The sequence below is a fragment of the Glossina fuscipes genome, unplaced genomic scaffold (genome assembly GCF_014805625.2).
Source record: "Glossina fuscipes isolate IAEA_lab_2018 unplaced genomic scaffold, Yale_Gfus_2 60755, whole genome shotgun sequence".
In the NCBI taxonomy this organism is placed as follows: domain Eukaryota; kingdom Metazoa; phylum Arthropoda; class Insecta; order Diptera; family Glossinidae; genus Glossina; species Glossina fuscipes.
In genome coordinates this window covers 251,747-265,449 of record NW_024003067.1, presented here as the reverse complement: position 1 = coordinate 265,449, position 13,703 = coordinate 251,747, and the positions used below count along the sequence as shown (strand labels likewise).

Sequence of the window (13,703 nt, the reverse complement as noted above, 5' to 3'; positions counted from 1 at the left end):
CAAATGGCAAATCGTCCTTTCAATAACGTGTTTCCATACTTAGCAGCCAATAACAGTTTCGTTCTCTTATTGCATTACTTTTCTATTTATAATAAATTTTCCCTAGGATTGATTGTTTCAGTTAACCAGCATTTATTTCGCATTCTGCCTTTTGTGGTTTCATCTTTCTACCTTTATTCTTGCGACTGAGACGATTCACAGGATCTACCTACCAATTGGCAGCAAAAAAGGACAAAGATTTGTACAATTTAAACAACATAACACACTTACACAATCAGCGGGGTAATTACGAAGTCGAACATTTCCTGCATGAAAGACTTCGGCATCCTTTTCGCTGAAAACATTCATATGGATTGAAAAAGCATAAAAAAGCAACAAATTTTTGCCTTTATTTGTATAACAGCGGATTTCGATAAAATAAACGGACAAAAAACCCCAAAAAAGTCCAAAATGTAGAAACATTTGAAGCTTTTGGTGTAGCAAGCGGTAGTTTATGATTTTTTTAAAGATTTAAACAAAATAAATATTACAATCCCTACGAAACCTACGAAGGTAGTAACCTTCATTGTATTCGTATGAATGCTGTAAAAAGTCGCAAACTAGCACCAAATAACCGTAAATGCAAATAACATTTTATCCAATTCCGTGTTGATAATGGGTACAGACAGAGTTGAAGTATACGGCGGTTTTCCACAAGGCGATTGCTTGAGCGCCATACTCTTCAATCTATATACAGTTAATGTGCATCAAGAAAACAAAACTCATAGTTTTCAACATGCTGATGATTTCTTAACTTTGTCTACTGATCCATTCTTTTCAGTGATCATGAGTATTCTCTCGATTAAAGCTAATCCTTTTTTTTTTGATACATGTAACAATCTTAATCTATATTGTTATCCTTGCAAACAAATACAATTTATTTTGACAAAGGCTCTAGACTCGAAAATAGGCTCTTTTTCATAGGAAGATAAAATCTGTTCGATTTCTAGGCAGAATTAAATGATAACGTATCTCTTCGTGGGCAATACGAGGAAAGCCTTCAAAGATTGTCTGTCCGGGTTAATATCATAAAAGTTATGACTAACAATCGCTCAGGATTGCCTCCCAAAAATTTTAATAGTGCGCAAAGCATTAGTTAGGTCTAAAATTGTACATTGCATAAAATTGAAATTGCACACGCTACGTCTGGTAATTTTCCGAAATATATCGGAAACCTATAAAACATTCAAAAATAGAAAGTTAAACTGCGGTGTTGGACTAATGCCCTCTACTCCTCAACATATCCTCAGTGTAATTTCTGGCGAATAGCTCGTCTCCAAAAGAGCTCTTTTTTGTATTGCTAAGTTAATTAAAATTAAGATAATGACTCCTTCCTTCTTTTAAACAGTTGTATCTCTTAGTAATGTTGTTCCTTATAGCTGCAAATTTTCCTCGACTTTCATTGAACTGACTGCCATCAGACATACCGGGAAGGTAACTATAATAAATGGTCATAAAAATGTTGTCGTTTTTTATGATAGCAAGTCAGATCTACTTCTACTAAATTAAAGAGATGAAGATAGTCAATATGTGTTTGCAATACAAAGGATGACACAGAAATCTGAAGTGGATGATTGTCGCCCTGGTCACTATGCCTTTTTACTTTAAATTTAGATCCTTTTCAGCGACACTCTTTAATTCCTGGGAAATCAAAATTCTTTATAGACTCATGAGTGGCCATACTTATGATGGAGTATAATTAAAAATGATTAGCGCTATACCCTACGATATTTGGGAGGTTTGTAATATTACCGAGTCACAGGTTCGATGGTGTTAGACGTTCCTTCAGCGTTTACAGATTATATAGTGGACTCATCGAGCTCTTTGTAACAAAAACGAGCCATCTCGGAGAGCTAGCTTCGTTTATCAGAAAAACGGATTTATTTTACATCACCACATACAGCTTAACAGTCTACAATTACATTTAACGTATTGATCTTAGCAAACGATTGCCCCATATTCATATTCGTCATATTGAAAAGCCTCCGCCACTTCAAATTTTTCAATTCATTTTTTTTCAAATGACTGCAAGTTGCATCTTTGACATCGAACTTTCCGGAATGGAATCGAGCACACCATTCCTAAGGTCTCAACGAGTATTTTAATAGAGAATTCACACCATGCGAGCAATAGTAAATTTAGATAACTTTGCGGCGATAAAGGCACTTAAAGATCTTTTTTTTTTAGCTTAAATAGCGCATATGCCCTTTATTTCGTGTCCTCATTCACTAAGACGAATTGTTAAGTTTTCCTGAAGTAACAAATGCCATTAATTTAAAAATATTTATTAAATAGATTTTATGTAACAAATATATATTAAAACGTTAGAAATTTATTAATTTTCTATCTAAAAAAAACAAATCGATAATGAAGAAGTAAACATTATATTCCGTCATCACCGTTACCCTAAAAAAGACTAAAAAGAAAGAAAATACCTAAATTTACATTTTTTACAATGTTGGGTGCGCCGATTTTTCTATTTTCAGAATAAAAGTGAAAATGTGTTTTCTACTTTATGAGTAACACGCGAAAAGCACCAAAAGCAAAAGTGTTGCCAGTTTTTGCCATATACCCTCTTCCGACAACGAATATACTCCTCATCACTCGATGATAGGTATGAAAATGCTTCCAAAAAATTTACTCCAATAGTCCCTTTTTTTTCATATGTACATTTGTTTGCAATCTATTTTGTAATAATGAGTAAATGGGCCGACTTTAAGTTTATATCAGTTTCGGCCTTCAATAAAAATAAAATTACTTTTACCAATTCTATTTTATACAAGTGGAACTTATTTTAACCTTTATAAAGATTTAACAACATTTACATATATCCATATTTATATTTATTTTCTAAAAGGTAGGTCCAAAAATGGTATCCTCTCAGTCTCTTTGTTTCTTCATTGTCGTCTAGTGAACATATTGAGGGCAAGTTCGAATAATACACAATTTGATTAAGACATCGCGAGCTGAAGTTGAAAATCTCTTTTTTGCTCTGTCGCGCCTAAATTCTTATGAAAATGTGGGGAAATTTATAGTTTCTTATGTATATTGATGTATTGTTGTTTGTTTCTATGTTTTGTGTGTGAAAATTATTTGCTGTGAGAAGTTCCTTTTCCAGATGGAATACTGTTTGAAATTTTTTTAACATTTTTATGAGCTCTTGTTTTTGAGAGTTGTTCACGGTGTCTAGTTTTATGGATTGTAATATTTGTTGGAATCGTTGTTCATTATGTTGAGTGTGTACGTCGGTGTTTTGTATGATTGGTAGGTGTTGAGTGGTTCGGTGTTGATGTGTAGGTGTTGTATTGTGATTTCTTTATTTAGTATATTTAATGTTTTAATGTGTGTTTGTCCGCTTTTTAGTATTATTGAATTAGCTAAAAATATTCCTTTTTCTATTTCTTTATTTAGTACTAAGGCATAGTTGTCTGTTTTGATATCTATGGGGACTATATCTTCGCATCTTGAAGGGAGAAGTACGTTGCTTTTGTTAAGTATTTGATCGTAAATGGGGAGCTGAACTTGGTCATCATGTGTATTAATTCTAAAAGAGCAATTTTTATAATTTATGTTACATGCATACTTGTGTAAGAAATGTCTTCCTATAATTCCATCGGTTTCTATTGGGAAGTTCTGGTCTGCTAATTGTATTTTATGTTGAGTGGTTCCGTTTCCTAGATTTACATTTAAATGTGTTGTTCACAAAGTTTCTATACATTCGTTGGTTATTCCTGTTAGGTTAATATATTCTGAGTTGTTTATTGGGGAATGTTCCAAAAGGTGTGCTTTGCAGAGGCTGATATCTGCTCCTGTGCTTAATAGAAATGATACTTCTGGTTTTGTTGCATTTTGGATATTTAGTAGTTTATAGTTGGATAATTTTGAGATGGAGAAGTTATGGGGGCTTGCTTGCTTTAAATGTTCAGTGGATGCATGGTTTAATTGTTTGGTGGATGCCTGATTTAAATGCTTGGTGGCTTGGTTTGAGTGTTTGGTCCTGAATTCAGGGGCATCATCAAGGAATCCGGGTGAAATCCGTTTCCCTGGTTTTCTGTAGCGTGTACATGGTTGTTTTGGTTGTTGTTCCTCTGATTTCTATTGTTATTGTTATATTGATTTCGATAGTTAAAATTCCTATTATTGTAGTTGTAGTTGTTAGTATTGGGATTATTATTATTGTTTGTATTAAAATTGTTGTTTTTATTATTATAATAATTCCTGTTTTGATTATTGTATCTTTGATTGTTTCTATTGGGACTTTTATCGTGATATTGATTTCTGTAATTTTGGTTAATGTAGAAGTTTTTGTTGTTGCTGTGGTGATTGTATGAATTTTTCTTATGGCAAAATTAATTGCTTTGGAAAAGGTTTTTGGTTGGGCCGCGAAGATAGTGGGTTTAATGTAATCGTTGAAACCGTTTTTGAATACGGTTAAGAGGTACGTAGCGTTGAAATTGGTAATGACAGATTTTTGTTCGTTAGAGGAGTTGGGACCGAGTTCTTTGATTTGAAGATTATTTAGATCTATTATTATGTTTAATATTTTGTCTTTGAAACTTGTGATAGTACTTTTTGTGTTGTTTGGTGTAATATTGAATGTAGTTGTGGTATTGTTTGACTTGATTTGTATTTGTTTTCAAGCTTGTTTTTTAATTCTTTTAGTGCTGTTGGGATGTCATTTCCAAAAACGGTTTGAACAATTAAGGTCAGTTAGCAGTAGAAGGTGTATTTTATTAATTGTGGTTTGGCTTTTCCTTTTAAGGTTTTATGTATTATTTCAATAACTTTTATGAAGCAGTTGATGGTAGTTGTAATTGCCACTAAATGTGAGTACTGACTTGGAGACTGTTTCTAGGTTGAAATCAATTTTTGGTTGTATTGTATTGTTGAGGTTTATTTATTTATTTATTCTACTTATACATTAAACTCAACTAAAACAAATTGACAGTCGAGTTCAATTGACTCTTAAAATAAATCTTATATTAATTAATATTAAATCCTAGTATAAATATAATAAAACAAATAAAAAGAAAAAAAGAAACAAAAGGAAAAAAAGGAAGAAAAAAAAAATGTACACAGCTACCATAGAGCCACACCCACAACCGGTACAGCACCAAATTGTAAATGAATCCCTAAGCCATCGCATGCATGCATAAGTTTGGCAACATATAATACTTAACAACAATTAGTTTTCGAATCATAATCACTTTTTAAGGTTAAGAGCTGGTTTAAGTATGACATAGGTAAATCATGCGTTTTAAGCAATGTTGCTTTAATGGACTTTAAAGAGTCCAATAACGAGAATAAGTAACAGATATCATTTAAGTTTCTCCAAACAACTCTGAGCGGGTTAAACAGCTCATAATTGTATTTACATTGATTAAGCTTAACAAAGATAAAGTGACTAGAGAAGCGGTTAGGGACACTAAAGCTTATTACACCTAGTAATGCAGGCGAATCAATAGCACCACTTATTACTTTGATTACGAAGGAAAAGCCAAGAACAAATCTATGTGTCTCGAGAGACGATAACGACAACAGAAGCAACCTATTTTCATAGGAGGGAAGAGAGGAAATCAGGTCCCAACCCAAATACTTAAGAACAAACAGCAAGAATTGCTTTTCAACAGATTCAATTGAATCTACTTAGTACCTATATGAAGGAAACCACACAGCAGAGGCATACTGGAGTATAAATCCAACCAAAGACATCTATGGCCTTTTCGTAATGTAAGGATCATCAAGCTCTTTGGATCACCTCTTTATAAAACCAAGCGCGGACCTAGCTTTGCTTAACGAGAGCTCAATATGCAAGTTAAAACGAAACTATGGTCAAAAAGAACGCCTAAATCTGTGAACGTATCGACGTCCTCCAACTTGTGGGAATCAGTGATATACTGAGTAATGAATGACTTCCTTCTGGAAAAAGAAAGCTTCTTACATTTTTTTAGATTTAGTTTCAGAAAATTCATCGAGTACCATGCAACCAAATTATCCAAGTCACTTTGAAGCTGATGCGGTTGCGATTCTACGAGGAAAGAAGAAAACAGTTTCACATCATCAGCATACATTAAGATCTGGCTGGAATTAACCACCGATGGAAGATCGTTAATGTATAAACTAAATAAGACGGGACCTAAGTGACTTCCTTGAGGTACGTCAGACGTCACGGGGAATTCATCCGATATGATGAAGTTAAACGAAACCCTGAATGATCTATTGTGCAGATAAGAGCTTATCCATTTTACTAAACAAAAAGGGAAGCTAGAGGCTTGGAGTTTAAAGATGAGTAGTTTATAGTTAACCAAATCAAACGCTTTCCTAAAATCAATGTATATGACATCAGGGCGAGAGCCACCAGGAAAAGCTTTGAAGACATGAGAAGTGAACTCTAACAGATTGGTGACTGTAGATCTTCCTTTCCGAAAGCCGTGTTGGAGAAGAGAAATATATGATTTAATGTCAAAGACCACAGGCTGAGTCACAAATCGTTCGAACAGTTTAGGCAAGACACTCAGCTTGGAAATGCCTCTGTAGTTCTCTACAAGTTGTCTCCTTCCACTTTTGTCAATAGAAATAACGACAGAATCCTTCCAACATAAAAAGAAAGCATCTAAAGTCAAGGACTTGTTAAAAATCTTTGAAATAACACCGCATAGCTCGACAGCACAAGATGTAAGTACAGATGATGGAATTCCATCAGTTCCATGCGCACAAGTATGTTTTAGAGAGCTCAACCCAAAAACGTCACTTTCAGAAATAGCCAAATTAGGAATTGAAACCAAATTAGTAATCGGATATGGATAGTTTGCTGATAAATCGAAATTAACAGTCGAAAAGTTTTGTCGAAATTATTCCACAAAGAAATTTGAGTTCTCAATATCATCCGAGTACTTAAAGCTATTAAAAGAAACATGCGAAGGATTTATGGAGATTTTTCTTTTGGAATTAACGAACTTAAAAATATTTAGAATAAGCAAACAAAGACGATCTAACAAATTGAAGGTATCTGCAATTATATTGGTGGTTGAGGGAGTTAAATCTATGCCTTGCCACCGAGTAAGCGAAATATTCAAGATAAGTGCCACTTTTCGAATATTTTTTGAATAGCGTGTTTTTTCTGCTCGTGTAATATTAAAGTGTCTTGTTAAACCACGGGGAAAACCTGCTTCGATGTCGGCACTGCTTGATCGGAACAGATTCAGGAATAGCTAGATTAAATATATTGTAGAACGATGACAATAAACTTTCAATGCTTCCAGTCGAGAAATCAAGCCTTATATGTGAAAGATATTTTAGCAATACAATATCGATTTTATGAAAATCCTAATATTTGTTTGAAAAAGTTGGATTTGGAACATTAAGGCAGTTCAACCAACCATCATACTTGTGATGAAAGGAAATGCACATTACTAGATGATCCTCACGTAAACTAAAATGTGGCCAACGATTTACACTAATCTCAGGAAAATTGGTAAAACAGAGATCAAGCAGTCTACCATTACAATTAGGCGTATGGTTATGTTACATTGAACTTAATTATGATCAAATAATTCGGTAAAGATCACCACAGCTCTATCTCTAGCTCGAGGAATCAAACCAATAATCATCAGTATTATCACTGTTACACCAAACGACTTGAGGCAAATTGAAGTCACCCAACGCAACGACGAAATCAGTGGGTTTAGACTGCTTGGCCACTTCACAAATGTGAGCAGCCTGTTTTTTATATATGGAGATATTAGAATTTGGGGGAATAAAGGAGCAGGTTATAAAAAGCTGTTTATTAGGCATTTTCACTCGAATGGCGATAAAATCAACGTCAGAAGAAGCGAGAAATTCTATTGAATTGGACGCGACTGACGCAGATATGGCAATTAATACCCCACCACCAATACGATTCAATCGATCATTTCTGAAAACCTGGAAAGAATTTTGGAAAAGTTCCGACGAATGAAGATCAGGTTTTAACCAAATTTTAGTGAAGGCCAAATACGAAAAGTCCGTGCTCACTGAATTTAAAACTAATTTTTGAATTTAGGCCCCTAACATTTCGATAAATGACAGATAATAGGCCTGAAGAAACATTTAATTTTTTGAAGGCGACAAGACTACTACGGTTTATTTAACAACATATCAGTATTTTCAGTCGGAACTAACATTTTAAAAGCCGAGATTGCCCTAGATTGAGACGGAGCCAATTTGAAAATGCTACCGCGCTTTAAATTGACTGATGGGACTTTCGCCGCCAGATAACTTTTTATGTTATTTACCGATGTTTCAGGTGCCCGTCTTGACACAAATATTACTTTTCTGGGAGGAACTGCCGTCAAGCAAATGTCATTAGTTGGAACAGGAGGATTTACGGTTGGGGAGTTTAGCGTTGGGGAGAATAAAGATGGCGTTATCGCCATTGCACCAGCAGCTTGTGCGACTTGCCCAGTCTGGTGACCAGCGTTCACATTCGAACAGCCAAGGGGAGAGGATGATTTATATTTCTCCTTATTATTTTTAGGTGATGGTGCTTGATTAGAGTGAGTGGCGGCCCTGGGCGGAGATACCCTTGCCACTTCAGCGTAGCTTAAAACGGAAGGACTTGCCGGCTTGTTTGCAACTATTTTGTTACTAACCGACCCAACAATATCGGAGACATTAACGTTCATTTTAGAGTTAGAGGGAGCGCTAACTTGTACCAACGAATCAGATTTAGAAGGAATCAGAGGCGGCGTACCACACGCTACGCTACGAGTTGTAATTTTGCTAGCTTGGGAAGAAGATGAGTGCTCAATAAAACGACACTCATCAAACGTAGACTTAATTAGCTTAAACTTCTCCCACAAGGAGCCGAGTTTTTTACACAATTCCAAGAAACCATTTCTCGTCTCCGTGAAGAGTTTGTAAAAATTAATGGCCCGCTTCCTATAGTCATAGCCTTTCGAGGGATCAGCCACTGCGTCAGCAGCGCGGCCGATAATACCGGCACACTTTGCATGGGAAAAACGATCACAAAGCCAACACAAAATGAATCGTTCAGACTCTGGCCACATTTTCGCACGGCATGGTGTACATAAGCAATCCATGTCCAGTCAAACACGACAGAAGTGGATTATGAAGGAAATAAAGAACAAATTGCAAAAAGATCCAGAACAAAAATTTTGTGAACAAATTTAAGAAAACTTCTCTGCTACGTTAACACTGTAACAAGAGAGCGAATGCAAAAAAAAGCTGCAAACACAAAAAAGAGAGAAAGCCATATCACCAAAATTCTCTTTCAAATTAGACGTAAATTTCACACTGTTGATGCAATGGTAAACAAAGAGGAAGCCATGACAAAAGTTGTAATCACCAAAAGAAAAAAAGCACGAAAGAGACTTACTATCGAGAGCACCAAACGCTGATTGCAAGAACCAAAATGAATATCACGAAAAAATTTCAATATAACCAATATAATTCTTTCACTTTTATACCTTTTATACATTTATACTTTTACAAACAATTAGGCTTCAAACGCGTAAAAAGCTATAAAGCAATAAGACAAAAGAAAGAGGTGCAATAATGCTTTATACAAATTTAAACCGTACGACCACAGCGCGATCAGCTGCCAAACGGTTTATGTTTTCTAAAGATTTTCTTAGTTGCTTCGACTTCTAATAATCCTCTTGCTATTTAGTATTTCTTTTTAAATGTTTTTATTTTATGTAATAATTCTGGTTGTTATGGTCTTGTATTTCTAATAGTATTGACTCTTGTTTTATAATTTTCTATTTCTTTTAACTTGTTTTCGATTGTTTACTTCTTATAGGTTTTGTTGCCTAGTTTTTTAAGATTAGAAATTATTCTACCTACAGAAATGTTGATTTCATCTATCATTAAAAGAATGAATTTTATGTTTGGAAAGACATGTCAATTTTATTTCGAATTTTGTTTCAAATATCTATATTTGTTACAATTTTCTTTGTTAGATATTTATGAATATGTTTGTATATTGTGCAGCCTAAGTATATTATGGCTATAAGAGCTACTAAGCAGAGATGATTTCTTTTTATATATATAATTGTTTCGGTGATCATTCTATACTGGGTTATTCCCTACTTTTTCTGAAATATATTCTTTGAAGCTCTAGTATATCTTATATCTATATTACGTATATAACTATCGTTACTGTTACAAAGTAGATGAAGTTATCCCTCATATAAACAATGCTGATTTCGTTATCGAGGTTTTCGAGGCCCAGAATTTTTTTTTTTTTTTTTTGAATATAGTTTTGGATGTGTATGTAATTACTGTTTGCTGTTGTTCTTCCTATTGTCGAGCCCTATGGCGTTTACTTCTTTCCAGTATTGAGTGGAGATGTCCCATGGCATTGGTTGTAGTATCTGTTTTCGCAGGAAAGCGAGATGTCTGCTTTTTTTTTGTGTGGGATGTAGGTGAGCTGTTGCACATTCACCTCTTTGAAGGTATTCTTCTACGGTGCCTTTTTTTGGACCTTGAGTATTCACGTGAATGTATGTGCAATTCATTGTAGGTTATAAGTTGAGGTGTTGGTAAGATTTCAGTTCGGTTGTTGTAGGACTTTTATGATTGACGGCGTTATGACCAAATTGACAGCAAAATAATAATGTAATATGGAACAGGATTACGAACTAAGTGGGATCGGTCACAGGATCGATTGCAGGATCGCCATGTATTAAAAATGAATGATTACGAGGAAGACATCGTCGCGTATTAATGGTAAAATTGATTTGGTATGCTTATGCGAACGGCATTAGTGTGTGTTCATCTTTTGTATTCAACATATGCTGTTCGGCTTATAACGCCAAAACTGTCAACTTCTTTCAATGCCAATACAAGATCGGCTAGAAGTTGTCCCTAGCTAGACATTAAGCGGATGGAACGCTTGTTGATATTTAGCAAATGAAACGCTTCATTTGAATTGTCGTTTCACAATTGAATTATTTAATTTTACTACGGCTATTTATACACAAATTTTATAGATGAAAATAATTGTGACGGATTTCTTCCTTTTCTTTTTGCAAATGAATTATACTGATTTTTCATAATTCATCACACTTCAAAGTGCATGCATATTAACCATGATATGCGTTCAGACTATACTACATTCTGAAGCAAGGCGAATGGCGAATATAATCAATTGCTTTTACCATATAACGGTGCTTCTAAGCCGGGATATTCTTCAGGCCCTTCTAGAAGGTTCTTTTCCAAAAAATTTATAAACAGAATAAATATACCTGGATCTTCGTATCTATAACAATTTCTTATCTTATTTCTCGGAAATTATGGTTGTGAGTGTAATCAGTAAGGGCGAAAAACCCCTTGTAAAGTAAAGTAATCGGGGTCAGCGATTGAGCTAAGTTACCCAACTCGCTAAGTTAACGATAGTATTCGTTGTTCACGGACAGTAACTAAGGTAAACCATCCATCCTCTACCCATAAAGTAGTAAATTACAAACTAGTGCGAAGTTGTGCCGTAACATAATCTTGTATCTGGAGAAAAATGGAATCACAACTTCGTCAAACCTCCTCTCTATTAAAAGATCTCGCATATCTTTTCTATAGGATCAATAGTTGTGAAGGCATTATTGAAGCCATAAAATCACAGATTCTTCGTTGTACAGCCAAGCTTGACGGTGGAGCCTTCCTCAATGCCTAACTAACCTATGGTAACGCCTAACTCATTTGTGCAAGTCGACAACTAAGGTAAGTTAGACCTTAGACCTTGTTTCCGCGATCGAAGGAACCATCAACAAAACAAATTTGGATTTTCAATGTATTTAACAGGCACTCGTATTTCACTACCTTAAAAGCAAAAAATCTCTTAAATTCGCAGATGGGACAAAAGACATTCTCACACGAGTATAGAGCAATATTTTCCCACACCGAGAGAGGGAACAACAGGAACAAAGCTTCTACAAAAATACCAATGCAAAACAGACTATGAGACAATAAACATAGCAATAAATTTGGTGGTGAAAGCATTGCGTTACCCCACGGCCACTACAACATCAACTAGAAGAGAAATCTTACATCCATTAAAATTTAAATTGAAAGATTCGGTAATTTTAAATAAAAAATTACCAAAAATATGTACTTACGGAATTCAATTGTATCAGGGAGTGGAATTGGTGACATTAAAGTACCATATAAAACAACAAAAACAGTAACCAGAGAAAAGCTAAAAATATAAACAAACTCTCTGAAAAACTGCTGCATACCATAAATAGATGAAAATAAACATTACACCAACAAGCAACTAAATAGGTTTTATAAACAATAAATATTAACCAAGAAGGCGAGCTTGCATTCAGAATTCTAATTATTTTTATGCATAAAAACTATCAATAACTAACAAAACGTCAGCATATATAAAAATTTTAGATTATCTCAATTACAAACCTAACAAATCGACACCTAAGTAAAAAAATTCGTTGATTAAAACTCACCTCTACTTATAGCACCAAGGAAAACATTCCAATGGCGCAAAAAACCAGTAAACAACACATATCCACTAATCAGTCTAGAGAATGTATTCGACAAACTATATAAGGATAAATATTACCCCAACCTCTTAATCGTATTTTCCTCAAATAACTTCCAGAGACTGTTGACTATGGGGTGCCATGAGGTGCCAATGTTTTGTGTACGTCGACGACATAATCGTATTTAACCGCAGCTTATAACACCATAATGATAATCTCATTAAAATATTAATTTTTAAATTAATATGTGGGTTAAGAATAAAAAAAATTGAAATAAAGTAAAATTCAACATATTGCAACAAAGTAAGCATAATGGCTGTTTATTAACAATAATTCTATATAAAGCCGCTGTAAACTAAATTTAATGGGTTTCTCCAAAAAAAACCGGAAGGTTCGCGGACAGTAAGTTAATTATAATTTCCATTCGAACGTTCCACTTTCAATTATTTTATTTTTTGTTTTAGACTTGGATGAACCATAAATGTCGAACAAAAAAGAAGATGATGACCGAAGGAAGAAGTAGAACTGATTGATTAAATTGCAGACTTAGCAAATTGAGACGTAGCAGTCGAGAGGGTTAAAGGGGTACTGAAATTTGGCGCTGCGGTCATATCTTTCGATAGTGATGCGCTTCTCTCCGCCAGTAGAGTAGCGTAGTGAGTAAACTTCTAATTTGCAATCTTCTGTTTGGTTTAAATTGTTTTAATGTGTTTAGAAACTTCAAGCAAAATCAATTATTAAGAGAGAATATCGATGACAATAGATCGTCAATGTACTAAAGCTGAAAAAGGAAAAAGTCGAATACGTTTTTCGCCAGATTTCAAGTGATTTCGAGAATGATGACCAGGACTTAGTTAAACCCTTTATGTTTCCACTCTGATTTGATCTAAAGGGAGATCATTTTAATTCCTTATATTAACAAATATATTTATATTTTTTTATTTTTATATGTACATATACTACTTTTTAATATATATATATACTACTTTCCATTATGGTATGTATTAATGAAATTATAAAATAAATGACAATTAAATAGAAATAATAATAAATTTATAGTGAAAGTGTTGACGCTAAATTATTTATTATTTGTTTTCTTACACTTTTTTTTACAAGTTTTTAGGTAGGGCAAAGGGATTCGCAATGAAGATATCTAGGTGTAAGAGG

The 13,703-nt window shown here is 34.2% G+C and overlaps 1 long non-coding RNA gene across 1 annotated transcript; it reads left to right on the top strand.

Annotated features, from left to right (window-relative positions):
- The first annotated feature begins 12,494 nt into the window (after positions 1-12,494).
- LOC119643423 lies at positions 12,495-13,355 on the top strand. Its single transcript, XR_005248282.1, has 3 exons — positions 12,495-12,938; positions 13,001-13,192; positions 13,252-13,355. It is a non-coding gene; the product is annotated as an uncharacterized LOC119643423 (long non-coding RNA).
- The last annotated feature ends 348 nt before the right edge of the window (positions 13,356-13,703 follow it).